Raw genomic sequence first — 27767 nt, forward strand, 5'->3', positions numbered from 1 at the left:
TAATTTATTTATATATTATTTTTTTTTCACATGGAAGACAAAAGAAAAAACGTTCATAGGTTGATTTAATATTATTTTTCTACATGTATATATCACATTGGAATAAATAAATTTCTAAAATTTAATTTTAAAGCTATTGCTTTCTCATTCTCTGTTGTCAGCCTAAATACAGGGTGTGTTTATCAATTATCGTAGTCTTTCACCACACCCTTCGGCTAATTTGTTCAAAAAAGACGTTTTTCTATATAAGGGGACATTATATGGTTTTTATGTTATTGCTTACATTAACCTGAAGAAGGCTTGCTAGCTGAAACGCGTTGTATGTGGATTATGTGAACATCAATAAATAATTTTTTAAAAGGATCACCACGCTCTGGCCTCCAACGGAAGCGCAATCACACACAACCTGGATATTTTATGGTTCTGATTCGTGGTGCCTATGTGAATCCAAGGGAGGATTCTCTCATAGTGTCCAGGGATTGCTGCAAGGCAAGAGGGGCCAGTTGCCGTGGCTCAATACAGCTAATTTCAAGGCGAATTATACCTTCAAAAAGGTGAGCATTGAATTAATTTATATCCAAGTCTTTTCGCCATTTACTGCACTTAAGTCAGTGACGCACTTGTCTTCCCTTTTGTACCCATCCAGGCAAACTATTCAATTTATTATTTAATATAAATGTAATAGTAAAGATGTAGATTTTGGGGCAAGTGTGCTGGAGTAACACAGTAAATTGTCTCTTCGGAGACAAAGAGGACTTGAACTCTAGTGCCACCTATTGGAAGTAGCAATCCTAAATGTCAATGTCAACTCTTTAACATGACTTAGGATAAAAGCCAAACCAGCCGCTTTATATGCAGACATGTGTTTTGGAGTGTTTGCCTCTCCTCAATGCAAAGTAAGTGGTCTAATTTGGCTGGGGTTCTAAAGGGAAACACGTGTCTGCAAATAGCTTTAAAGAGTCTTATGGACTACAGAACAGAGAGGGGAAGTGTATGAAGATCATATCTCCCTGCTCTAGTGCACAGATAAACGATATTGGCTTGTATGCTGATATAGTTAACAGTTGCAGTAGCTCCAGGTGAGCCCCTCTCATCGCAAGGCCCAGGGCAACCACCCCCTTGCTTATCCCCCGTTAGCTATGCTACCGGTTTCTGCCTTATGATATTCACAGGTTGCTTAATATTAACAACATCCAGAACAAAACTGAAAGGGTCATTTTTACAATTTCACTTCTATACTCAAACTGTGGCCAAAACCAAAACTGAAAAAAGAATTATTGATGTGTCATGTATGTGCTTTAAATACCCTGGAAACTTAATTTGCTGTGAAACTGTCCCAAATATAATAGTTTCATGTACATATTGAGGGGTTGTATAACCCCAATGCCAAAAAAGATGTCCAAGTGCTAGAGTTCTGGGAGAAGAATGATGTCCCATTCTTGTCTCATGTAGGATTTTAGTTGCTAAACAGTCATGGCTCTGTTGGATTGTTTGCTCCATAATGCATCAAATGTTGTCTTTTGATGAAAGCTCTGTCTGCACTGCAGGCAGTGAGTTCATCACCAACACTCTTCGGTGAGACCATGCTGTTGAGATAGATGCAGAATGTTGTTTTAGCCTTGTCTTACATACAGTAAGTATGCAAGGCCTTCCCTGAAATAGATGTTATCTGGATGGGAGCATAGGTTCTTCTAACATTTCAACATAATGGTCAGTATTGACTGTGCCTTTCAAGATGTGAATGTTGCCCATGCCAATGCAGTAATGCAACCCCATACCGTCAGATACCACCAGAGATGCAGGCCTTTGTATTGTGTGCTGATAACAAGCTGGATGGTCCTTTTTTGCAGGACATGGTGTCTATGGTTTCCATAAAGAATTTCAGGTTTTCATTCATCTCACCACAGAACAGTTTTTTTTCTTTCAGTCCGTATTGAATGACGTTTGGCCCAAAGAAGACAGCAACATTTCTGAATTGTGTCGACAAACGGCTTCTTTTCATGATAAAGCTTCTTTTTTGCATTTGTAGATTGCAAGGTGTACTGTGTTCACAATGATTGCTGGAAGTATATCTGAGCCCGTGCAGTTATTTGCATAACTGAATCATGTCTGTTATTAATAAATGCTGTGCCTTCTGGGGTTCCGTTGATCATCACCATCCAATATTAAACATCGGCCTCGTTCCTTGTGAAGATGGATTTCACCAGAATATCAATCACAAGAAAAGCGCTTGACCAAAAGGCACTCACTCCAGAATTAGATTATAATACGATTTTTATTTGTGTATCAAAAAGTTTAAAAACACACATACAAAATACAACACAGTGCAGACATATTAAAAAACACCAAGGACAATAATAATGAGACCCAATCCAGAATAAGTCTTCTCAAAGATAAATATTGTACCAGAATCACCATAGATAGTTCAAAATGTATAACAATACAGATAATGAATCAGAGATATAACCATCTTATAAATAGGTATACATTGAGACAGACATTCTCCAGCTCTATTTTCAGATAGGGAATCACCATGATAGGGATTTTCTTCCTATGAGGCATTGCAGTTGCTGTTCTGACTATTTGGTCACAATGCTACTTGAAAGATAGAATGTCTGTCTCAATGTATACCTATTTATAAGATGGTTATATCTCTGATTCATTATCTGTATTGTTATACATTTTGAACTATCTATGGTGATTCTGGTACAATATTTATCTTTGAGAGGACTTATTCTGGATTGGGTCTCATTATTATTGTCCTTGGTGGTTTTTAATATGTCTGCACTGTGTTGTATTTTGTATGTGTGTTTTTAAACTTTTTGATACACAAATAAAAATCGTATTAGAATCTAATTCTGGAGTGAGTGCCTTTTGATCAAGCACTTTTCTTGTGATTGATATAGTTGATTTTGCTTGACAGGTGCACCCCCCCCCCTATTACTGATAAATTTACCGTATAAACTATGGCTGTGCACTTCTAATTGTTTTTTCTTGGATTTCACCAGAATGTCTGAATCCTCTGATAATTTTATGTATTGTAGCTGGTGGAATATGCAAAGTCTTGTAATTTTATGTTGAAGAACATTTTTCTGAAAATGTTCCACAATATTTACACACAGTTGTAACATATTGGTGAACCTCTGACCACCTTTTGCTTTTTAGAGACTCTGCCTCTGTAACAAGCTTTTTTTATCAGCAGTAATTTGACTGTGATGTAAATTGACCCTCCAGCTGTTTTTCATTACTACTACTTATTTTCTAACCATTTATTAACACTGCCCCTACTTTTCTAAGATGTGTTGAGGCCAACAACTTCTTTTTTTAAATAAAATTGAATATTATCTAACTTTCAACTTCTGATCTGTGTTCTATACTCTGTGGTGAATAAAATATGGCTATGAGAGATTTCTAAATAATGTTATTCTTGTTTTCTTTACAACCTACAAAACATCCCAACATTTTCAGAATTTGGTTTTCACTATAAAGTCAAGACATATAGAAAAAACATATTTACTGCAATGCAACCTGAATTATCTTTAGTTGCAAACAGGTTCCAAGTCTACAGGGAAAAATTCCAATAACGGCCTATTACCTGCCATTCATCATCAAAGCAAACAGAGGTTTTCATTATATATTGACAACAGTTGTAGCATGCACCTTCACTGAGTAATGCCAACATGAAAATGCATACTGATACATCTGTTTTTGACTAGACAGAAAGACGTGTCCTGCTACATTTTTCTATTCTTACAAAAAAAAATTGGTAAGACTGTTTTATTTTGTTCAATACAAGTCAGTGGCAACAGGATCTAACTGAATAAGGCATACAATAGAAGTATACATTTTTGAGAATTCAATACTGCGTTAAATGGATAAGGACGCTTTCATACTTGCGTTGAATGGCATCCGTTGCTATCCGCCACCTTGAGGAATTACGGTAACCGTTGCAGGAAACCGTTTTATTCTTCATAGACTTCTATTAGCTATGGATAGCAACGGATGGCCTTGCGTTGCATCCGTCAGCCGACGCTGCGTTGCATCCGCCTGGCGGATGGAACGCTGCATGTAGCGTTTTTCTGCGCTTGGCGGAGCGTCAAAAAACGCAACCTGCAGGATTCCATCAGGGTCTGTTGTTTTTATAATGGATGCCTATGGTGGCGGATTCCGTTAGAATCCGTTATTTGACGGATTCCGTTAATGCAACCGTCTTTACACAACTGCGCATGCCCAGATGTGTAAAGTCAAGAAAAAAAAACTATAACTGATTGCGTTATTTTGTACAATCCGTTGAATCCGTTGAGCCACCACTATATGTAACGCATCCGTTGCATCCGTCACACAATGCAATGCAACGGATGCCGTTCAACGCAAGTGTGAAAGCGCCCTAAGAGAAACTGATTCACAAAATGCAGAGGTGAAGAGAGACTAAAGCTGGGGTCACACTAAACGACAGCGACAACGACGTCGCTGTTACGTCACCATTTTCTGTGACGTAGCAGCGACCTTGTAAGTCGCTGTTATGATCGCTGCTTAGCTGTCAAACACAGCAGCCGAAGCAGCGATCATAACGACACGCGTCGCTGTGCTGCAACATGTGCAGAGAGCAGGGAGCCGCGCACACTGAGCGCTGGCTCCTTGCTCTCCTAGCTACAGTACACATCGGGTTAATTAACCCGATGTGTACTGCATCTACATGTCACAGTGCAGAGAGCAGGGAGCCGTGCACACTGCTTAGCGCTGGCTCCTTGCTCTCCTAGCTACAGTACACATCGGGTTAATTAACCCGATGTGTACTGCAGCTACATGTCACAGTGCAGAGAGCAGGGAGCCGTGCACACTGCTTAGCGCTGGCTCCTTGCTCTCCTAGCTACAGTACACATCGGGTTAATTAACCCGATGTGTACTGCAGCTACATGTCACAGTGCAGAGAGCAGGGAGCCGTGCACACTGCTTAGCGCTGGCTCCTTGCTCTCCTAGCTGCAGTACACATCGGGTTAATTAACCTGATGTGTACTGCAGCTACATGTCACAGTGCAGAGAGCAGGGAGCCGCGCACACTGCTTAGCGCTGGCTCCCTGCTCTCCTAGCTACAGTACACATCGGGTTAATTAACCCGATGTGTACTGCAGCTACATGTGCACAGAGCAGGAGCCGGCACTAGCAGCAAGAGCGGCGGAGGCTGGTAACGAAGGTAAATATCGGGTAACCAGGGAAAGGTCTTCCCTTGGTTACCCGATGTTTACAGTGGTTACAGCTTTCCGCAGCTGCCAGACGCCGGCTCCTGCTCCCTGCTCGCTTCATTTCGTCGCTCTCTCGCTGTCACACACAGCGATGTGTGCGTCACAGTGGGAAAGCGACAACGAAAAAATGAAGCAGGACATTCAGCAACGAGCAACGACCTCACAGCAGGGGCCAGCTCGTTGCTGGATGTCACACACAGCGACAGCGACGGGACGTCGCTGCAACGTCACAGAAAATGGTGACTTAGCAGCGACGTCGTTGTCGCCGTCGCTGTGTGTGACACCACCTTTAGGCTGTGTGTGCACGTTGCATTTTTTCTTGCGTTTACGCAGCGTTTTAAACTGCAGCGTAAATGCATGCGTTGTGTTTCCCCAGCAAAGTCTATGAGATTACAAATTCCATGCGCACGTTGCTTTTTTAAATGCAACGTTTTGGTGCCAAATATTTGACAAAATCGATGCGTTTAAAAAAGCAGCATGTCACTTCTTTTTGTCGTTGTCGTTGTCGCTGTGTGTGACACCACCTTAAGCAGTAGAAAGGTAAGGGGAAAAAAGAAATGTTAAGAATGACAGATAAGGAAGCCAAAGAAACTTCATTGACAAAGCTCTAAAGATAGGACTACATCGAGCCACAAGTGATTGACACGGTGGAAACCTTTCTTCTGTATGGTTTCGCAATGCTTTAGACCTCATTGTCATTTCCTATGTCTTGATATATTCAACTATCTCTCAATTCTTTACTATTTTGCATATTTTATATAGGAACAGCCAATGTAATTACAACTTTAGCTTTTTATCTGATTTCCACCCATTTCCATTAATGCATACCTTTAAGACATCTGTTTAATACGGATGGTATAATTTAGCTGAGCGACGTGACCACAGAAGTTGCATTAGATACTCAGGAGTGCTTCAGACCTAGCCAGTGTCTGATGATGATAATGCCTCTTTGCTCAATCCAAATGACATGAATAATGCAGAAGCCTGAAGTTGCATAGTTGCATGAGAATATGATGACACAGGAGCCATAAGTCTGTATTCTGCTTCTCTTGTGTAGAAAATAGGTTTCAGCATACAAAGGACTTTCACAATAGAGAAGGGTTTAAGTGATGCAGTGCACGAATTGCAGGGCACAGATATGTATGTATCTTATGTACGCCTTCAAGAATTCAACATACAAGTACGGGTGATTCAGTACATCACTCTGATTTATTATCACACACAAGTAACATTAATGTGGATAGACATTTGTGTGAATATTGCAGCTGTATGTATTATTCACCAAATGTTTGTATATAATAATACATTATTACAAATTTCCATTGGTTGAATACTGAAAAATTGTAACCCCTTAATGACCACCCACTGAATTGTGACCTAAGGTACTGAGTCAACAGCAATGCTTTTTGACATTACTACATAAGAGGGAACCTTTCACCAGGTTTTTCCCTTATGAGCTGCGGCGAGACCAGTGAGCCCTTACATACAGCATTCTAGAATACTGTATATAAGATCCTAGGCCACTCTGCATAATGTAAAAAAACACCTTCTAATACTCACCTAGGGGTGGTCCAGTCCGATGGGTGTTGCTGCTCTTGGTCAGGCGCCTCCTCCATCTTGTGCAATCGCTGTCCTGCTGCCCAGCCCCATGTGCATGACATGTCCTGCGTCATTCACAGAGAGGCCTCCATTGCACTTCTGCACAGGTGCACTTTAATCTGCCTGGCTGAGGACAGAGCAAAGTACCGTAAGGTGCAGGACCGAGAAAAGGTCAAAGATGCCTGCGCATGCGCACTACAGTACTTTGCTCTGCCCTCTGCCAGGCATATCAAAGTGCACCTGGGCAGCAGCATAATTGAGGCCTCTCTGTGAATGACGCAGGATGCGTCATGCACATGGAGCTGGGCAAGACGACAGAAATCACATAAGATGGAGGAGGCGCCGGACCGAGAGCAGCGACACCCATCGGACTGCACCGCCCCCTAGGTGAGTATTATAAAGATATGTTTTCTTACATTATACAGAGTAGCCTGGGCTCTTGTATACAGCATTCTGGAATATTGTATATAAGGGCTTACCGGTGATGGCCGCAGCTCATAAGTGAAAAACCTTGTTCCCTTTAGGCCCCCTTCACACGTCCGTGATACACGTGCGTGTTTGGTCCGTTTCCGTATATACCGGAGACACGGCCAAACGTGCACCAATGTTAATCTATGATTGTGGTCACACGTCCGTTATTTCATTATGTCCGTGTGTGCGTGTCCGTGATCCGTATGTGTTTGCGTTTGGCACGGATGCATGTCCGTTATCTGCACGGAGCACGCACACGTGGACACAATGAAAGTCTATGGGTATGTGCACACACGTTAGTAAACACGTATGCATATACCTATAGTCCGTGTCCGTTTGGTGTTTTTATTTCTAGTGATGTCGGCTATTCTTTCTATTTCTGTGTATGTCGGTCAATCTCCCTGAGTCCGTCGGTCAGTCTCTCTGTCTCTCTGTCGGTCTCTCTGTCTGTCTGTCCCTCTCTCACAGTCTGTCGGTCAGTTCCCCCCCCTCTCTCATACTTACCGTTCCCCGATCTCCGGCGCAGCGCTGCACGGCATTCACACTGCTGCGGCGGCTTTTACTATTTTGAAAAAGCCGGCCGCCCATTAAACAATCTCGTATTCCCTGCTTTCCCCGCCCACCGGCGCCTATGATTGGTTACAGTGAGACACGCCCCCACGCTGAGTGACAGGTGTCACACTGCACCCAATCACAGCAGCCGGTGGGCGTGTCTATACTGTGCAGTAAAATAAATAAATAAATAATTAAAAAAAAACGGCGTGCGGTTCCCCCCAATTTTAATGCCAGCCAGATAAAGCCATACGGCTGAAGGCTGGTATTCTCAGGATGGGGAGCTCCACGTTATGGGGAGCCCCCCACCCTAACAACATCAGTCAGCAGCCGCCCAGAATTGCCGCATACATTATATGCGACAGTTCTGGGGCTGTACCCGGCTCTTCCCGATTTGCCCTGGTGCCGTTGGCAAATCGGGGTAATAAGGAGTTATTGGCAGCCCATAGCTGCCAATAAGTCCTAGATTAATCATGTCAGGCGTCTATGAGACACCTTCCATGATTAATCTGTAAGTTACAGTAAAAAAACACACACACCCGAAAAAATCCTTTATTTGAAATAAAAAACACACACAAATTCCCTCATTACCAATTTATTAACCCCGACAAACCCTCCATGTCCGGCGTACTCCACGGACCTCCAGCGTCGCGTCCAGCTCTGCTGCATGGAGGTGACAGGAGCAGCAGAAGACACCGCCGCTCCGGTCACCTCCACACAGCAAATGAGATGAGTAGCGCGATCAGCTGCTGTCACTGAGGTTACCCGCGGCCACCGCTGGATCCAGCGGTGGCCGCGAGTTACCTGACTGACAGCAGCTGATCGCGCTACTCACCTCATTTGCTGTGTGGAGGTGACCGGAGCGGCGGTGTCTTCTGCTGCTCCTGTCACCTCCATGCAGCAGAGCTGGACGCGACGCTGGAGGTCCGTGGAGTACGCCGGACATGGAGGGTTTGTCGGGGTTAATAAATTGGTAATGAGGGAATTTGTGTGTGTTTTTTATTTCAAATAAAGGATTTTTTCTGGTGTGTGTGTTTTTTTACTGTAACTTACAGATTAATCATGGAAGGTGTCTCATAGACGCCTGACATGATTAATCTAGGACTTATTGGCAGCTATGGGCTGCCAATAACTCCTTATTACCCCGATTTGCCAACGGCACCAGGGCAAATCGGGAAGAGCCGGGTACAGCCCCAGAACTGTCGCATCTAATGTATGCGGCAATTCTGGGCGGCTGCTGACTGATATTGTTAGGGTGGGGGGCTCCCCATAACGTGGAGCTCCCCATCCTGAGAATACCAGCCTTCAGCCGTATGGCTTTATCTGGCTGGCATTAAAATTGGGGGGAACCGCACGCCGTTTTTTTTTAATTATTTATTTATTTATTTTACTGCACAGTATAGACACGCCCACCGGCTGCTGTGATTGGGTGCAGTGTGACACCTGTCACTCAGCGTGGGGGCGTGTCTCACTGTAACCAATCATAGGCGCCGGTGGGCGGGGAAAGCAGGGAATAGGAGATTGTTTAATGAGCGGCCGGCTTTTTCAAAATAGTAAAAGCCGCCGCAGCCGTGTGAATGCCGTGCAGCACCGGTGATCGGGGATCGGTGAGTATGAGAGAGGGGGGGACACTTCAGTCAATCGGGGGATTAGCGGTCACCGGTGAATCCTTCACAGGTGACCGCTAATCAGTACTCGACACAGACAGAGCCGCGGTATGAGGATGAAGTCGGGTGAAGTTCACCCGAGTTCATTCTCATCGCGCAACTCTGTCTGCTGTCAGCCGACATTTATAAACGACATTGTGCATCACACACACGGACATTACACACGGACATTACACGTACACATACACGTTAATTCCACACGCACACACGGACGTTCTGCACACAAACACGGCTAGCATACGCAATTCACACAGGTGCCACACGGACCATAAAAACAGACACAAAAACGGGACACGGACCCGAAAAACGGCCCGTAACACACGTGCGTGTTTTTCACGGACGTGTGAAGGGGGCCTTAGAGAGAATCTGTCAGATGATGATATTTTATCTGAAAACAAAAACACACTTAAAGTGAAACATACATATTTGCAATAACGGACCTATATATGATTCATGCTGCTTATGGTTCCCTTTAAGCTCCTGCAGTCTTACCAGAATTGCTTGGGTTCCTGGTAAAGATGAGCAAAATAATACGCAGGACTCTAGTCTAGTAGCCACGTCGGTAGTCCATGACTGCCAGACTAGGGCCTGCGAACCTCCTCCTTGCCGGCATACTCTGTGCATCTTCTGAATAGTAGGTACTGCGCAATATCCTCAACCAGTGTACTGTGAATATATTTGTCTGTCTGCTACCCCTTAACATTTAGCTATCAGAATATTTTCACCATATAAAACCCCTCTATAGTTTTTGACCAATTTCAGATGTCCATAATACGTATAACTGTATTTTATTATCTATATTATACATGTGATATCCACCACATTTTGCATCCATAGTCAGTTTCATGTGTCCAAAGACATTTATTAATCAAACACATGCCAACATGGCAATCTATTGGAATACATTTTGCTTCTATTGTATTGAAAAGCACAATTGTAGTTACTTTTTTGCCATTTATAGCAGACATATGCAACTATATAGACACATATATCATACATATATCAGATGCATACATCTGAAATGATTAATATTAAAAAGGCTTGATGGGATATAGATTTGGACAACATTTTATAACAAAACATACATTTATTGTTGCAGATGTTATATTTTAATAGGTTTTATATAATTTCTAATCCCTTTCTTTTAATTCTTTTTAAAGGTTTATACCGTACTGTACTGTAGAGAATGTATTATTCACATGAAAACATACCACTGACAGAAAAAGAGGTCTATGCATATCAAGCAAACGACAACAGCAAAGTCACAATATCAGAGTAATAAGGCAAGATGATGGATGTCCCAGCACCAGTGTATTGTCTTTATATTTACCAAATTTTCAATGTAAAATTATTTCTGAGGCTGATTTGTTACACAAATCTCCACTAATCATCTTGAGTTTATTTTAGAGTGGGACGAAATTAGTATCTAAAATTGTTGGATTGTACTGTGTTTGTTGATATACATATAAACCATGCAGAGCATTGTTTTTCAGTCTATAGTTTTCTGCAATTTTATAAAACGACCAGACTTGTACAAATCTTGCAGAGATTACGGAAATAATTTCCTGATCTTTTCTATTTTCATCTCTAAGTCAGCAAGAAGGCGGGGCTGTTCAAAGGAGATGAGACTTATAGTGCCCCGGTTCTCCTTTGCTTTACATCCAAAATCAGCTCTGATCAAAAGTGTGCGAAAGGAAGGAGAGAAATTGGATGAGCTCCTTAGAATAGTGGAATTCTTTATATATTTTTAATGCCATTGGATCAAAGAAGAAGAAGATTAAATGGCAATAAACATTAGATTCAATCTCATCATGAATCTAACATCTGGAAGATCCTTGCTGCTCTAAAGGCCCCGTCACACACAGAGATAAATCTTTGGCAGATCTGTGGTTGCAGTGAAATCATGGACATATTGTTCCATTTGAACACAGCCACAAACCTGGCACTGATTGTCCACAATTTCACTGCAACCACAGATCTGCCACAGATTTATCTGTGTGTGACAGGACCTTTAGGATTCAAGTCAAAATTATTATCATTGTGAACAGTTAAGCAAGTTAAAGACGAAATGATCTCTGAAAGGTATAAAGTTAAAAATGACACATTTCCTTTCCAGTAGAAAAAAATATTTTATTTTTTTACATTTTAAAAATTGCAAAAAGGAAAATGGGCCGATGCAAATTTTGGACACCCTTGGAGATTTGTGTGCACAGATAACTTTGACCAAGGTTTCAGACCTTAATTAGCCTGTTAGGCTATGTCCGCACTTTGCTTTTTACCTGCTTTTTACCTGCTTTTTTGCTGCTTTTTCAACTGCAGCGTTCAGGCTATGTGCGCACGTGTGCGCTCTGCACTGCACCTAAAAGGTGCGCTTCAGAGCGCAGCTGAAAAGCTCCGTTCTGAAGCGCATGGTGCCGTCAGAGAACGTGCGCTCTGCATGCAGCTCCTGCCATAGACAGAGCAGGGGCTGCCGGCAAAGCGCATGGAAGAAGTGACATGTCACTTCTTAGAACGCGCGCTTCGGGCAGCAGCCGAAGCGCTGCGCTCTAAGACGCCACGTGCGCACGGCCCCTGCACAATCTCCATAGATTATGCAGGGGACGCAGGACGCATGCAGTTACGCTGCGCTACAAAGCGCAGCGTAACTGCATGTAATTACGCAACGTGCGCACATAGCCTTAATGCCAAAATGGATGTGTTCCGCTTTTCAAGCATAGTCTATGAGAATTTGGGTTCCTTGTCCGCACTATGCTGTTCAAAATGCTGCCTTTTTGTGGCAGAAATTTGGGCAAAAACTCTGCTTTTCAGTTCAAAACACAAATGGCAAAAACCATTGACATGTTGCTTCTTTGAAAAGCAGAGTTTTTGCCCAAATTTGTGCCCCAAAAAGGCAGCATTTTGAACAGCATAGTGCGCACAAGAAACCCAAATTCCCATAGACTATGCTTGAAAAGCAGAACACATTCATTTTGGCATTAAACGCTGCAGTTGAAAAAGCAGCAAAAAAGCAGGTAAAAAGCAGGTAAAAAGCAAAGTGCGGACATAGCCTTAGGGTTATGGCTTGCTCACTATCATCATCAGGAAAGGCCAGGTGATGCAAACTTCCCAGCTTTATAAAAAGCCAGTCTCTTTTAATCTTGTGCAAAAAAACAGCAGGAATGGGGTTCTTCTAAGCAGCTGCCTAACACTCTGAAAATGAAAATGGTGGAGGCCCACAAAGCAGGAGAAAGCTATAAGAAGATAGCAAAGCATTTTCAAATTGCCCGTTCCTCAGTTTGAAATGTATTAACAAAATGACAGTTAAGAGGGACACTGGAGGTCAAGATAAGGTCTGGAAGACCAAGCAAAATTTTTAGAGAGCTTCTAGTAGGATTGCTAGAGAGGCAAATCAGAACCCTAGCATGACTTCAAAAGACCTTCAGGAAGATTTAGCTGACTCTGGAGTTGTGGTACATTGCCCTGTGTTCAGAGACATCTGCACAAAGACGAAAACCTCTCCTGCATCCTCACCATAAAATACAAAGTCAAAAGTATGTAAAAGAACATCTAAACTAGCCTAATGCATTTTGGAATCAGGTCTTCCGAAACTGATGAGGTTAAAACAGAACTCTTTGGGCACAATGATGAAAAGTATGTGTGAAGAAATAAGGGCACAACATTTCAGGAAAAGAACATTTGCCAATGTGGGAGGGAAGCTTGTACAATATATATATATATATATATATATATATATATATATATATATATATATATATATATACACACACAATATACAGTACAGACCTAATGTTTGGACACACCTTCTCATTCAAAGAGTTTTCTTTATTTTCATGACTCTGAAAACTGTAGATTCACATTGAAAGCATCAAAACTATGAATTAACACATGTGGAATGAAATACTTAACAAAAAAGTGTGAAACAACTGAAAATGTGTCTTATATTGTAGGTTCTTCAAAGTAGCCACCTTTTGCTTTGATTACTGCTTTGCACACTCTTGGTATTCTCTTGATGAGCTTCAAGAGGTAGTCACTGGAAATGGCTTTCACTTCACAGGTGTGCCCTGTCAGGTTTACTAAGTGGGATTTCTTGCCTTATAAATGGGATTGGGACTATCAGTTGTGTTGTCCAGAAGTCTGGTGGATATACAGCTGATAGTCCTACCGAATAGACTGTTAGAATTTGTATTATGGCAAGAAAAAAGCAGCTAAGAAAAGAAAAATGAATGGCCATCATTACTTTAAGAAATGAAGGTCAGTCAGTCTGAAAAATTGGAAAAACTTTGAAAGTGTTCACAAGTGCAGTGGCAAAAAACATCAAATGCTACAGAGAAACTGGATCACATGAGGACCACCCCAGGAAAGGAAGACCAAGAGTCACCTCTGCTGTGGAGGATAAGTTTATCCGACTCACCAGCCTCAGAAATCGCATGTTAACAGCAGCTCAGATTAGAGACCAGGTCAATGCTACACAGAGTGCTAGCAGCAGACACATCTCTAGAACAACTGTTAAGAGGAGACTTTGTGCAGCAGGCCTTCATGGTAAAATAGCTGCTAGGAAAGCACTGCTAAGGACAGGTAACAAGCAGAAGAGACTTGTTTGGGCTAAAGAACACAAGGAAAGGACATTAGACAAGTGGAAATCTGTGTTTTGGTCTGATGAGTCCAAATTTGAGATCTTTGGATCCAACCACCATGTCTTTGTGCGACGCAGAAAAGGTGAACGGATGAACTCTACATGCCTGGTTCCCACCGTGAAGCATGGAGGATGAGGTGTGATGGTGTGGGGGTGCTTTGCTGGTGACACTGTTGGGCATTTATTCAAAATTGAAGGCATACTGAACCAGCATGGCTACCACAGCATCTTGCAGCAGCATGCTATTCCATCCGGTTTGCGTTTAGTTAGACCATCATTTATTTTTCAACAGGACAATGACCCCAAACACACCTCCAGGCTGTGTAAGGGCTATTTGACTAAGAAACAGAGTGATGGGGTGCTACGCCAGATGACCTGGCCTACACAGTCACCAGACCTGAACCCAATCGAGATGGTTTGGGGTGAGATGGACCGCAGAGTGAAGGCAAAAGGGCCAACAAGTGCTAAGCATCTCTGGAAACTCCTTCAAGACTGTTGAAAGACCACTTGCGATGACTACCTCTTGAATCTCATCAAGAGAATGCCAAGAGTGTGCAAAGCAGTAATCAAAGCAAAAGGTGGCTACTTTGAAAAACCTAGAATATAAGACATATTTTGAGTTGTTTCACACTTTTTTGTTAAGTATTTCATTCCACATGTATTAATTCATAGTTTTGATGCCTTCAATGTTAATCTTTGATTGAGAAGGTGTGTCTAAACTTTTGGTCTGTACTGTATATATAAATAATACCTCTCTTGTGCTGAAAGGGGGGAGGGCAGACAAAGACCATGTGTTTAAATTTATGGTTTTAGCCTCAGCCAGGTTGGGAGGAGTCTTATTATCTGGCAATGGACACGCCCCTGTGACATCACAGTTTTCAGCCAATGATAGAGGGAAATTAAACTTGATCACAGGCCCCTATATAAACCTAACACACTTCCTTTGCGCTCTCTGTTCTCTGGCCTCTTTGCTGTGGGACTAACATGAAGGATGGCTAAAAATGAAAGTGTTAGTTTTGGGTGGGCTGTAATTGAGTGTGTGTTTTAGCCAATGTTGATGATATATAATTTGGTAGTTGAGGGTTTAATGGTGTATTAGTGAAGGTATAATTTACTGGTGTTTCATTGTATTGAAATTGTGTATAATTTAATATATGCTTTTTATATTGATTTATATATGTATGGACATGTGCTAGTAATTTATTGTGAATTTCGCATGGTCTTGTTAGTGAATAAACCTGTATTATAACAAAGTGTGACTTTGCGCGTGTGTGGAATACATAAGAGAGATAGGGCAAAGCAATAGTAAATAATAACAGAGAACATATACCATTGTAATATACCATTGTGTAGGAAGTATGGCATAAGTAATGTAATTGTATTCCCACCTTTTCCCCTCCTTTTTCAATGGCAGCTTATTCTCTTTTTACATCCAACCATTAGGCATGGAGGTGGATCATTCATGCTTTGGGGTTGTGTTGCAGCTAATGGTACGGGGAACATTTCACGTGTAGAAAGAAGAATGTACTCAATGGAATTTCAACAAATTCTTGATGCAAACATAATACCATCTGTAGAAAAGCTGAAAATGGATAATTATCCTAAATACACATCAATATTTACAATAATCTACCTCAAAAGGTGCAAGCTGAAGGTTTTACAATGGACCCCACAATCCTCTGATCTGAACATCATTGAAAATCTGTGGATAGGCCTCAAAAGAGCAGTGCAGGGAAGACGACCCAGGAATGTCACAGACCTATAAGACTTTTCCAAGGAAGAATGGATAAAAATCCTTCAACCATGAATTGAAAGACTCTTGGCTGGCTACAAAAAGTGTTTACAAGCTGTTGCCAAAGGAGGTTCTACAAGGTACTAACCATGCAGGGTGGCCAATTTTTTGCGTCAGACCATTTTTCTTTTTTGTTAATTTAAAAATGTAAAACATTTAAATATATATATATATATATATATATATATATATATATATATATATATATATATATATATACACAGTACAGACCAAAAGTTTGGACGCACCTTCTCATTCAAAGAGTTTTCTTTATTTTCATGACTGAAAATCGTAGATTCATATTGAAGGCATCAAAACTATGAATTAATACATGTGGAATGAAATACTTTAGTTTGGGGTGAGCTGGACCGCAGAGTGAAGGCAAAAGGGCCAACAAGTGCAAAGCATCTCTGGGAACTCCTTCAAGACTGTTGGAAGACCATTTATGGTGACTACCTCTTGAAGTTCATCAAGAGAATGCCAAGAGTGTGCAAAGCAGTGATCAAAGCAAAAGGTGGCTACTTTGAAGAACCTAGAATATAAGACATATTTTCAGCTGCTTCACACTTTTTTGTTAAGAATTTCATTCCACATGTGTTAATTCATAGTTTTGATGCCCTCAATGTGAATCTAGAATTTTCAGAGTCATGAAAATAAACAACTCTTTGAATGAGAAGGTGTGTCCAAACTTTTGGTCTGTAATGTATATTAGATAATAATTTACCCAAGACTATACATATACAACAGTATTAGTTTATAATAAGCATATGATGATTCAAAGCTACACATGAGAGTGTTTGTGCAAGTGAAATAAGAGAGCAAACATCATTTTTAGAAGAATAAAAAGGATTCCTGTGCAGCTTGAAGGTGACCATAAAGGCAGTGATGTGGAAGGTGAACCAATAAATGAGGCAGCTGCCGTCACATGAGCCTTCTTATAATCCCTCCCACAATCTCTTTTGTTCACTATGACATTAAGGGGCAACAAGCAAATCAGAGAACAGGTACAATGGTATTTTATATCCAGGTTATCCATTTTAAACATTTTCTGTGAACATTTATAGCTGTTTAGGAGCTTTTATTAGTAAAGTGTGTGTCATAGCACAACCCCTTTAAGGCTGGGTTCACACATAGCGACAGCGATAACGACGTCGCTGTTACGTCACCATTTTCTGTGACGTAACAGCGACCTAGTAAGTCGCTGTTATGATCGCTGCTTAGATGTCAAACACAGCGACGCAGCAGCGATCATAACGTCGCTACATATGCAGAGAGCAGGGAGCCGCGCACACTGCTTAGCGCTGGCTCCCTGCTCTCATAGCTACAGTACACATCAGGTTAATTACCCGATGTGTACTGCAGCTACATGTGCTGAGAGCAGGGAGCCGCGCACACTGCTTAGCGCTGGCTCCCTGCTCTCCTAGCTACAGTACACATCGGGTTAATTAACCCGATGTGTACTGCAGCTACATGTGCAGAGAGCAAGGAGCCGGCACTGGCAGCGTGAGAGCGGCTGAGGCTGGTAACGAAGGTAAATATCGGGTAACCACCTTGGTTACCTGATGTTTACCCTGGTTACAGCTTACCGCAGCTGCCAGATGCCGGCTGCTGCTCTCTGCTCGCTTCATTTCGTCGCTCTCTCGCTGTCACACACAGCGATCTGTGCGTCACAGCGGGAGAGCAACAATAAAAAACGAACCAGGGCTGTGTGTAATGAGCAGCGATCTCACAGCAGGGGCCATATCGCTGCTCAGTGTCACACACAGCGAGATCGCTAATGAGGTCACTGCTGCGTCACAAAAACCGTGACTCAGCAGCGATCTCAGCAGCGATCTTGCTGTGTGTGAAGCACCCCTAAGCTCTCATTCTTATCTGTGTTTTAACAACTGCACTGTGTCTATATAATGTTATAAGAAGCCGCCATTCTGCTACAGCGGATGCAAATTATTTTTAGGAGACTGCATAATAGAAAGATACATATAGGTCAAAATAAAATTGGAGGCATAACAAGACTGGTTTACATGCTACAATGTTTGCCATTAATAGACACAGCAAATTACTAATTAAATCCAAATAACTCCTTCACGGATTGTGCAATATGACATATGACATTGGGAGGTCAGCCGAAAAAACTCGTTTACTGGTGACAATTGCACTTGTAGTCATCTCAGAATAATTTCACTATGGCAATGACTCAAGTCCATTAAAGAGGCCGATTTTTCATCATTCTTAGACAGTGTTAACTGAGACTAGATAGTCCTAAAATGCGCCAGTTTAACAGAGCGGTTCATTCTGTTTCATAAATATGAGGTATTTTAATAATACTTATTAGTTACTTTACTTTGTGCCAACAAATTTCACCCAAATTTTGGTACATAGTATTGTATGATAGGCAATGCCCTTTTCTTTAAATGAAACCTGTCACCAGATTTGGCGACTATAAGCTGTGGCCACCACTAGTGAGCCCTTATATACAGCATTCCAGAATACTGTATATAAGGACCTAGGCCACTGTGTAGAGCGTAAAAAACCCCCACTTTTATAATACTTACCTAAGGAGCCATCTGGTCCGATCGGTGTCGCTGCTCTCCGGTCCGGCGCCTCTTCTCTCCGGCCTGGCACCTCTTCTCTGTGGCGATTTCCGTTCTCCTTCCTCTGAGGCCTGTGTGTATGGCGCATCCTACATCATGCACACTAGCCAGCATTGAGGTCCTGTGCAGGTGCACTTTGATCTGCTCAGGGCAGATCAAAGTATTGTAGTGCACCTGTACTGGTGGTCTTTAACCTTTCCTCGTACCTGTGCATTATAGTACTTTAATCTGCTCTCAGCAGGGCAGATCAAAGTGTGCTTGTGTAGCGCCCCTGAAACCATCAGAGTGCTACAAGGTTCTGCATCCCCACCAGAATGCAGGGCCTACCCCCTTAGGCACCCAGATCCCCCCAGTGCCGGTAACACCAAGAACCCAAGTAATCCCAGTTTTCCCCAACAATCTTCCATACCATGGTACTTAACTAGGGTGTGACCCATGGATGGCCGCCTAGAGGTGGAGCCACTCCAGTCCACGTGTTGACCAGGTGGGAGGGGCTGACTATGGAGAGTAGTCAGGAAGACAGTGGTCAGAAGGAAGTCTGCAGTGAAAGGGAGCAGACACAGTCAGTTGAGAGCAGGTGTGTGAAGGTGGAAGTGAAGTGACACCCTGACTCGGGTTAACGGTGACCTTGTACCCAGGAGAAGTGGTTGCTGGTGGAGTACGGTGGAGTAGTCTTGGAACTATGCACCGACGGCGTACAGGACCCTAGGACAGGAAAGAGCTTCAAGCCGACCTGTTAACACCTACACAGCAAAGGGGACCATCAAGGACCTTGCTGACCCTAAAGAATCCAAAGACTCAGTAGCAAAGGGAGAACCGGAGTCAGGGCCAGAGACTCCAACCCCACAGGGTTCACGCTACCGTCAGGCGGACAGAAGTGGACAAACCACAGAACGAGGACCCCCAGTGTTCTATACCACGGGGACCCACTTACCAGAGACAGGTGCAGGGGAAGAAGGTACCAGAGAAACCAAACTGGGATGAAGGGGACCTGGAGGCGAAACCAGCCGGTCTCGGGCCACCAGTTAACATCTTCAGAAAGTGAGTAAATCAGTTGCACTGAATACCTGTGTGGACTACCTTCATCCGACACCCACTGCACCTGCTGGCGCAAAACCCTACTTGCGGAGGGTCTATACTAGCTGCTAATACCATCAGCCCCAGTAGAGACATTCTGCAACGGCAGCTCCCTACCCTTAGCTGCAACACCGCAAGTGGCGTCACAAATAAACTTTATTCCCCAATCCCCTGTAAATATTCCCATTACAAAAAGGGCCCAGGGCACGGAACCGGGTAATGGCCACCACCATGACATTCCCAAGACCTACACTGCCCGGAACCGAGTATCCCATATCCCAGGGTGCAACACCTGCGCTGGACCGCAATGTTGGCCTGTGTGGATGACGTAGACAAGTCATCCATACTGCACTGGGTAGAAGGAGGATGGAGATCGCAGCAGAGAGGAGGCGCCAGACCAGTGAGAGGAGGCGCTGGACCAGAGAGCAGAAACGCCCATCGGACTGGACCTCCCCCCTAGGTGAGTATTATAAAAGTGTTTTTTACGTTATACAGTGCGGTCTGTGCTCTTATGTACAGTATTCTGGAATGCTGTATAGAAGAGCTTAGTGGTGGTGGCCGCAGCTTATAGTCGCCAAATCTGGTGATAGGTTCCCTTTAACTGCATCCCTCTTAATATGAGGTCATGCCAGCTAAATTTGACTTGCACCTTTTTTTTACATGTCTGGAACACAATATAAATATGATTCAAATCATGAAAGTGAAAGAATTTTTGGTGCAAATTGTAGCACAAGTCTGCAGTATACAGGTTGATAAATATTCCCGAATGTTTTTGAATCATTTATGCTTAAGTTGCACAAAATGAGCTAGAAAATGATTAAATTGTGCATAGAAATTGTAGAATGTAAACCCACTAGGCGTGATCTCAACAGCGCTAGAGCCCCTGATCCCTGTGACTCTTTAAGTCCAAAGCAAATTTGTTTATAGCCTAATTCAAAACCACAGATGACTGTGGAAATGCTTTCACTTTCTTTTTTTTTTTTAAGAGATGCTTTTTTTTAATTATTTTTACTATATTTTAGCACGAACAGCTATTGACTTGGGAATATCACAGCTACCAGGTTTTCAATACGATCTACTAAAGCACACAAGCAAAACAAGAGATTTCCTGTATCATTATCCAATACCCAGAACTTCCCTTTGATGAAGACACTGATAGGACGGCTTCCTTTATCTGTCCGCTAAGATACAATATAAAATAACAAATGATATAATGATATAAATAATCAGTAGATACATAATATCTCATTTTTTAAACTTTGCAATACTATAAAGTGCAGCACATTTCCTACTGATATATGACTTTCATATTATTTACAGTTTAGGGTTATTTTATTAAAATGACTAAAATTTCTTGACATAATCTAATATTTATAAAACAGCAGTACTAATCCTGGTATACACCTTTGAATACATGGTTGTTTTTTTCAATAGCGTTTCAATAAAAATGTGCCTTCATTTGGCTTCTGCAGCATCTATGCATCATACTCATAGTACATAAGTCATTGTAAAATAAGTTCACAAATAAATCAGAGCTTGATTTATGATCTGATCATCTAAACATAAATCAGCTTGAAAGAGTTAAGTGAGATAATGGGTGCAGATGCTGCTGTCAGACGAGATCTTTGATGGATTTCACTGTTAACTTGTTCTGCAGCTGGCTAAGAACAGTAATACGTAGATGCCAAATGGTTGCAAAAAATTTTATGGGACCATATGGCAAAAATGTTTTAAAGAAAAAAAAAATACAGTTCATTAAAAAAGTTCCAAGTGGTGTCTATACAGATGTGCATAACATTAGCATTTCTTACGTTTGGTTAAAGGGATTATCTAGGTCTGACCACTCAGGTGCACAGGGAAGGTCATCAATATGAGATTAGGAGTTCTAAAGGACCCGTCACACACAACGAGATCGCTAACGAGATCGTTGCTGAGTCACACTTTCTGTGACGCAGTAACGATTCCATTAGTGATCTCGCTATTTGTGACACCTACCAGCGATCAGGCCCCTACTGTGAGGTCGTTAGTTGTTGCAGAATGGTCTGGACCAGTTTCTTCAAAGGCGATGTCCTGCTGGGCAGGACGCATCGCTGTGTTGGACCCTGTCACACAGCGTCACAGTTACTGCCGAGATCGTTATACAGGTCACTACTGCGACCTGTATCGTTACTGCGTTGTTGGTAAGGTCTGACTGTTTGACATCTCACCAGCGACTTACCAGCGATCCTGATAACGATTCCACCTGATAGGGATCGCTGGTAAGTCGTTGTGTGTGACTGGGCTTTAACAACCAGCAATGCCACTGATCAGATGAAATGTGCTTTGGCAGCAGCAAGAACTAACCAATGTAGGATTAAAAAATCTTCTGTGTCATTATTATATTGTCCCGAGGAAGGGGGCAGAGACCCCTGAAAAGCGTAGACTCGTTCATGCTTCCTTAATAAATGGCTTGGAAAATTATCCTTTGGATTGAATGGTGATAAGCGCGGTGATTATCCCTGATTTCCTTTAGAAGTTTCTGTTAGGATTAAAACACAGCAGACCATGCATTGTTTAGTACAGGGGTTGGAAACCCAACCCGCGGGCCATAAGTGGACCACGATGGCCTTTTCTGCGGTGCCTGGGCAGATTCCCAGGGACCACAGTGCTCGGGTGGAAGCCGCATCTTGCTGGCTGCAGGCCCTTTAAACCCTGTTAAAATGCACGCCCATCAACCTGGAAGGAACTCATACATCCTTGGCTCAACTATGCATACATTGGAAAGATTACGTCCTCACATTGGCCAATGCCAGTTTGAGGACGCACTTTGTGGGCGGGATAAGCCTGCAATGTGCTCTACTCCCACAGAAGAGGAGCAGCTGCCCCAGCCTCCCCAGGTTTTTTTGTGCACCCAGGCCTGTCAGAGCCCCTCCAGGCTACCCAGGGCTGTGTGTGCCGTTCCAGCCTCCCCAGGGCTGTGTGTGCCCCTCCAGTCTCCCCAGGGCTGTGTGTGTCCCTCCAGTCTCCCCAGGGCTGTGTCTGCCGCTCCAGTCTCCCCAGGGCTGTGTCTGCCCCTCCAGCCTCCCCCAGGCTGTGTCTGTCTTTACAGCCTTCCCAGGTCTGTGTGTGCCCCTCCAGCCTCCCCAGGCCTGTATGTGCTCCTTCAGCCTCCCCAGGCCTGTGCATGCCCCCCCAGTGCTGTATATTCCACCAGCGATGTTTGTGCCTCCCCAACTATGTCTGTGCCCTCCAGTGATGTATAAACCTCCAGTGATGTTTATGCCCCCCAGCTTCCCTAGTGATGTATATTCCTCCCAGCCCTCCCCAGTGATGTATATGCATTTAATGTCTAATGTGATGCCTATGAACCCCAACCTTACCAGTTATGTCTATGCTCCCCAGCGATGTATATTCCTCCCAGCCCTCCCCTGTGACGTATATGCCCCCAGAATCTTCTATGATGTATGTGACCCCAGCGTCTTCTGTGATTTATATACCCCCAATGTCTCCTGTGATGTATATGCCCTCAGCATCTCCTTGGTGATATATATACAGCAATGCCAGCCGACACATACCTGGAAAAGCAGTTGTGAGAAGCAACAAGATCAATATCGGTTAATATCACAGCCGCACCAAAACAAGAAACTCCAGCCGCCACAGTGAGTTAATTGTTTGACCAAATATAGTAGAGTAATTTTCAAGTTGATAATTTTGTGTGGCCCCCCGAATGGTGTTAGAAATTTTCAATTGGCCCTTGGCAGAAAAAGGTTCTACACTCCTGGTTTAGTGGCTACTGTGACACATGAGTGGGCAATAAAGTACAGTACTTAGCAGTGACTATTAAACAATGTTGAAGGTTGTGCTGTGTCCTGTCCTATACAACGCTTTGTCCCGGATGCTGACGCAGCAAATTTCAGCTAGTGGGTGGGGGTGACAGGTGTTGGACTCCCAGTGATCTCATATTGGTGACCTATTCTGTGCACTTCAGTGCTGAAGATAGGTAATTAATGTGTCTGACCCAAAAAAAAACTTTAAGCAAATGCAAGAAAAGGTAAGGGCAGTGGATAACCTTTTGCTGACACATTGACACCTATGGATAGGCCCGTCCCGAACAATCCCCTTAAGGATTCCAGTTTCTCTCTTTACAAATTGGCCTGAAAGTCTGCAGTCAATTTATGCGACTGCTAGGTTATGAATCCTCACATTGTGCATATTGGGTGCTGTCAGGATTCCCTGTTGGCAGGAGATGGCTGTCATGTGATCACAAGTACACAATATGCATACTCCTGGCCACATTCTGGCTACACATCGCATGCACAGGCTTGCTCAATACAAGTAAATTGAGGGAGGCCGCGCATGTCTAGTTGGAATGTGGCTGGAAATGTACAATACATATTGCATACTTGCAGTCACATGACAACTCAGTGTTGACATCAAATAGTGTGACTACAGACTTTCCTGCCAAACCAGGGCAATCCCTTTAACATCATTATCTCAGGTTTGTCTCACAGATATGTATAGAATAAATATCTTATGAAGGCTATAATGGAATCCTTTTTTTTTTTTTCAATGCTACCTATATTAGGTTTACAGTTCTTTAGCTCCAATTCATCAAGTGCAATCATCTCGTACTGAAAAGTTATACAAATTTTCCAATTTAGTTTGTGAAACAATGTCTACGTTTTCAAGATGTTTGCTTTAAGTACCGTACTTGATGAGGATAATATGTCCTTGTCATCTGATGGACACTGAAAATATAAAGCTGCTCAGGGAGGGTTTTTTTTCCAATCAGTGCAATGTATTGCATTTAATTTTTCTCATGTCACATAAAATCAGTTGTACTATTTTTATACTTTGTTTAATTTTACATGTAAGGTTCTCATTGGCTCCTATTTATAATCATAGTGAATATACAGTGCCTTGCGAAAGTATTCAGACCCCTTCAATTTTTCAACCTTTTTCCACATTTCAGGCTTCAAACCTAAAGATAAAAATTTTAATGTTATGGTGAAGAATCAACAAGTTGGACACAATTGTGAAGTTGAACGAAATTTATTGCTTATGTTAAACTTTTTTAAAAAATAATTAACTGAAAACTGGGGCGTGCAATATTATTCGGCCCCTTTACATTCAGTGCAGCAAACTCACTCCAGAAGTTCATTGAGGATCTCTGAATGATCCAAAGTTGTCCTAAATGACTGATGATGATAAATATAAGCCACCTGTGCATTATCAAGTCTCTGTATAAATGAACCTGCTCTGTAATAGTCTCAGTGTTCTGTTTAAAGCACAGATAGCATCATGAAGACCAAGGTACACAACAGGCAGGTCCGTGATACTGTTGTGAAGTGTAAAGCTGGATTTGGTTACAAAAAGACTTCCAAAACTTTAAACATCCCAAGTAGCACTGTGTAAGCAATCATATTGAAATGGAAGGAGTATCATACCACTGCAAATCTACCAAGACCCGGCCGTCCATCCAAACTTTCATCTCAAACAAGGAGAAGACTGATCAGATATGCAGCCAAGAGGCCCATGATCACTCTGAATGAACTGCATAGATCTACAGCTGAGGTGGGAGAGTCTGTCCATAGGACAACAATCAGTCGTACACTGCACAAATCTGGTCTTTATGGAAGAGTGGCAAGGAGAAAGCCATTTCTCAAAGATATCCATAAAAAGTGTTGTTTAAAAGTTTGTTTAAAGTTTGCCACAAGCCACCTGGGAGATACACCAAACATGTAGAAACATGCTCTGGTCAGATGAAACAAAAATCAAACTATTTGGGCACAATGCCAAACGATATGTTTGGCGTAAAAGCAACACAGCTCTTCACCCTAAACACACCATCCCCACTGTCAAACATAGTAGTGGCAGCATCATGGTTTCAGCCTGCTTTTCTTCAGCAGTGACAGGGAAGACAGTTAAAATTGATGGGAAGATGGATGGAGCCAAATACAGGACCATTCTTGAAGAAAACCTGTTGGAGTCTGCAAAAGACCTGAGACTGGGACTTAAAATTGGTCTTTCAACAAGGCAAAACAAAGCAAAATCTACAATGGAATAGTTCACAAATAAACGTATGCAGGTGTTAGAATGGCCAAGTCAAAGTCCAGACCTGAATCCAATCGAGAATCTGTGGAAAGAGCTGAAAACTTCTGTTCACAAACGCTCTCCATCCAACCTCACTCAGCTCGAGCTATTTGCAAGGAAGAATGGGCAAGAATTTCAGTCTCTCGATGTGCAAAACTGATAGACACATACCCCAAGCGACGTGCAGCTGTAATCACAGCAAAAGGTGGCGCTACAAGTATTAACTTAAAGGGGATGAATAATATACTGCACGCCCCACTTTTCAGTTATTTTTTTAAATAGTTTAAAATAAACAATAAATTTCGTTCAACTTCACAATTGTGTCCCACTTGTTGTTGATCCTTCACCATAACATTAACATTTTTAGCTTTATGTTTGAAGCCTGAAATGTGGGAAAAGGTTGAAAAATTCAAGGGGGCCAAATACTTTTGCAAGGCACTGTAACATTAACAGCGTTTTTCCAGGATTTTTTGTTATTTTATAGGCACCCTATGTAGCCGTATCAATGAAGATGGGGGGCAGCCACAAGGAGTCAGTGCTGGATTGCAGGGGATAACTACAGCTCATTTTCTATTTTTTTATTTTTATGCAGAGGATGCTTAACACTTAAAACAAAACAAACTTGGAAAGCTTCTTTAATATCCAGCACCACACGGGGCAGGTGGTTAACCTACTCGTTGCAGGACCGTTGCGGGTCAGGTCAGGCGATGTCAATGGTGGCCTTGGCCGGTTCCGTTGCCCTGAGGCGTGCAGTAAAAGGAAGGCAAAGTGGGGTGATTGGGGAGAGTTTGTCGTGACGCCACATGTGGTATGCGGCCAGGGAGTAGCTGCCGTTGTAGAATTCCTCACCGAGGCAGGTGTTATGGCAGCCGAGATGGTGTCTCTCCCCACAGGCGGAGCAGGCCCCGGGTGGATGAAGAGAGTTCTGATGACCATCGGCGCTAAAGCACTGGGCGGCGACGCCAGTAAAGACAAGTCTACACAGTCTCTGCGGGTTCAAGGTGTCTTTTACTCACAACTTCAGCTGCTAGCCCAGTAGTACCGTTAACCACCGTGATGGGCTCTGGTCGATCCCGGATCCATGGAATGTCACAACTGATGCGGTAGTCTGTGGGCCCTTCATTGCTGCGCTTTGTAGTGCGGGTCCCTTTGGCTTGAAGCACTTAGAGTCCCTTCCGTACTAGGTAGAGTACTGTTCCCTATGCCAGTAGCGTGGATCCCCTTTAGTCTGACCGTGATCTAGGCCCTCTGTGCCACTTGGCTCTGGAAACGTGGGTGGTCAGAGGGGCTTAAAACCCCTCTGTCCATTAGAGTCTGATGATGCAACGTGGAATTGCACCATCCTAGGGTGCTACACCCTGAACTGCGCTGGCCACGGGAGAACTGACATGGGATCTCCACAGCGACCGTTATACCCTTATGTCCCACAGGAGCTACTGAGAAGGATGTCTGCTCGCTATCTCTCCTGCTGGAGAATCCGTTTACTGCTGTGTGTGGCTCCTAACTCCCCCTCGTGGCTGCTCCTCCCCTCACCCAGGTCCTAAGCTAGTGGATTGGGGGCCCCTGTTGTGATGACATCCTGTAAATGCCACACTGTAGGCAACCCCTTTGGTACTCGACCCTAGCCCAATCCCCAGTGGGGAAGGGGCAACCCTTGTGTGTATGTGATTGTATATGGTGAGACCGGCATCGATCTCCCCTGGATCCATGATCAGTACTACACCCCGGTTGGAGTGCAGTACCCTGTGGCGACCTGAGCCTCAGGGTTGCCACAAATGCAAGAACCAGCGTCTCTATTATCTGGCAGCACAGCTGCAGCACCTTAAGAATTCTGAGGGAGAGGGTGCAGGAACCTTGCCCTCAATAATGGCAATGGTACATCATGCGCTGGGAAAAAGGGATCTGAATGCAGAATTAGATTTGGGTTTTTTTTAAGAGCATCCACGCTCACGTATCATACTTTAAGGGAGATGGGGGAAACTTGGGAGAAGGTAAAAGACATATATTTTACCTTATTTGGGGGAACCTGTACATCTTTGAGCTTGATATGCTGCAGGGGTTTGATTTATG

At 43.1% G+C, this 27767-nt stretch overlaps 1 protein-coding gene across 1 annotated transcript in view; it reads right to left on the reverse strand.

The window, feature by feature from the left end:
* VWA3B (von Willebrand factor A domain containing 3B) overlaps window positions 1–27767 on the reverse strand; it is a 363812-nt gene that overhangs the window by 60973 nt on the left and 275072 nt on the right. The gene's annotated exons all lie outside the window — the stretch shown is intronic.

The sequence above is a fragment of the Anomaloglossus baeobatrachus genome, chromosome 2 (assembly GCF_048569485.1).
Source record: "Anomaloglossus baeobatrachus isolate aAnoBae1 chromosome 2, aAnoBae1.hap1, whole genome shotgun sequence".
Lineage (NCBI taxonomy): Eukaryota > Metazoa > Chordata > Amphibia > Anura > Aromobatidae > Anomaloglossus > Anomaloglossus baeobatrachus.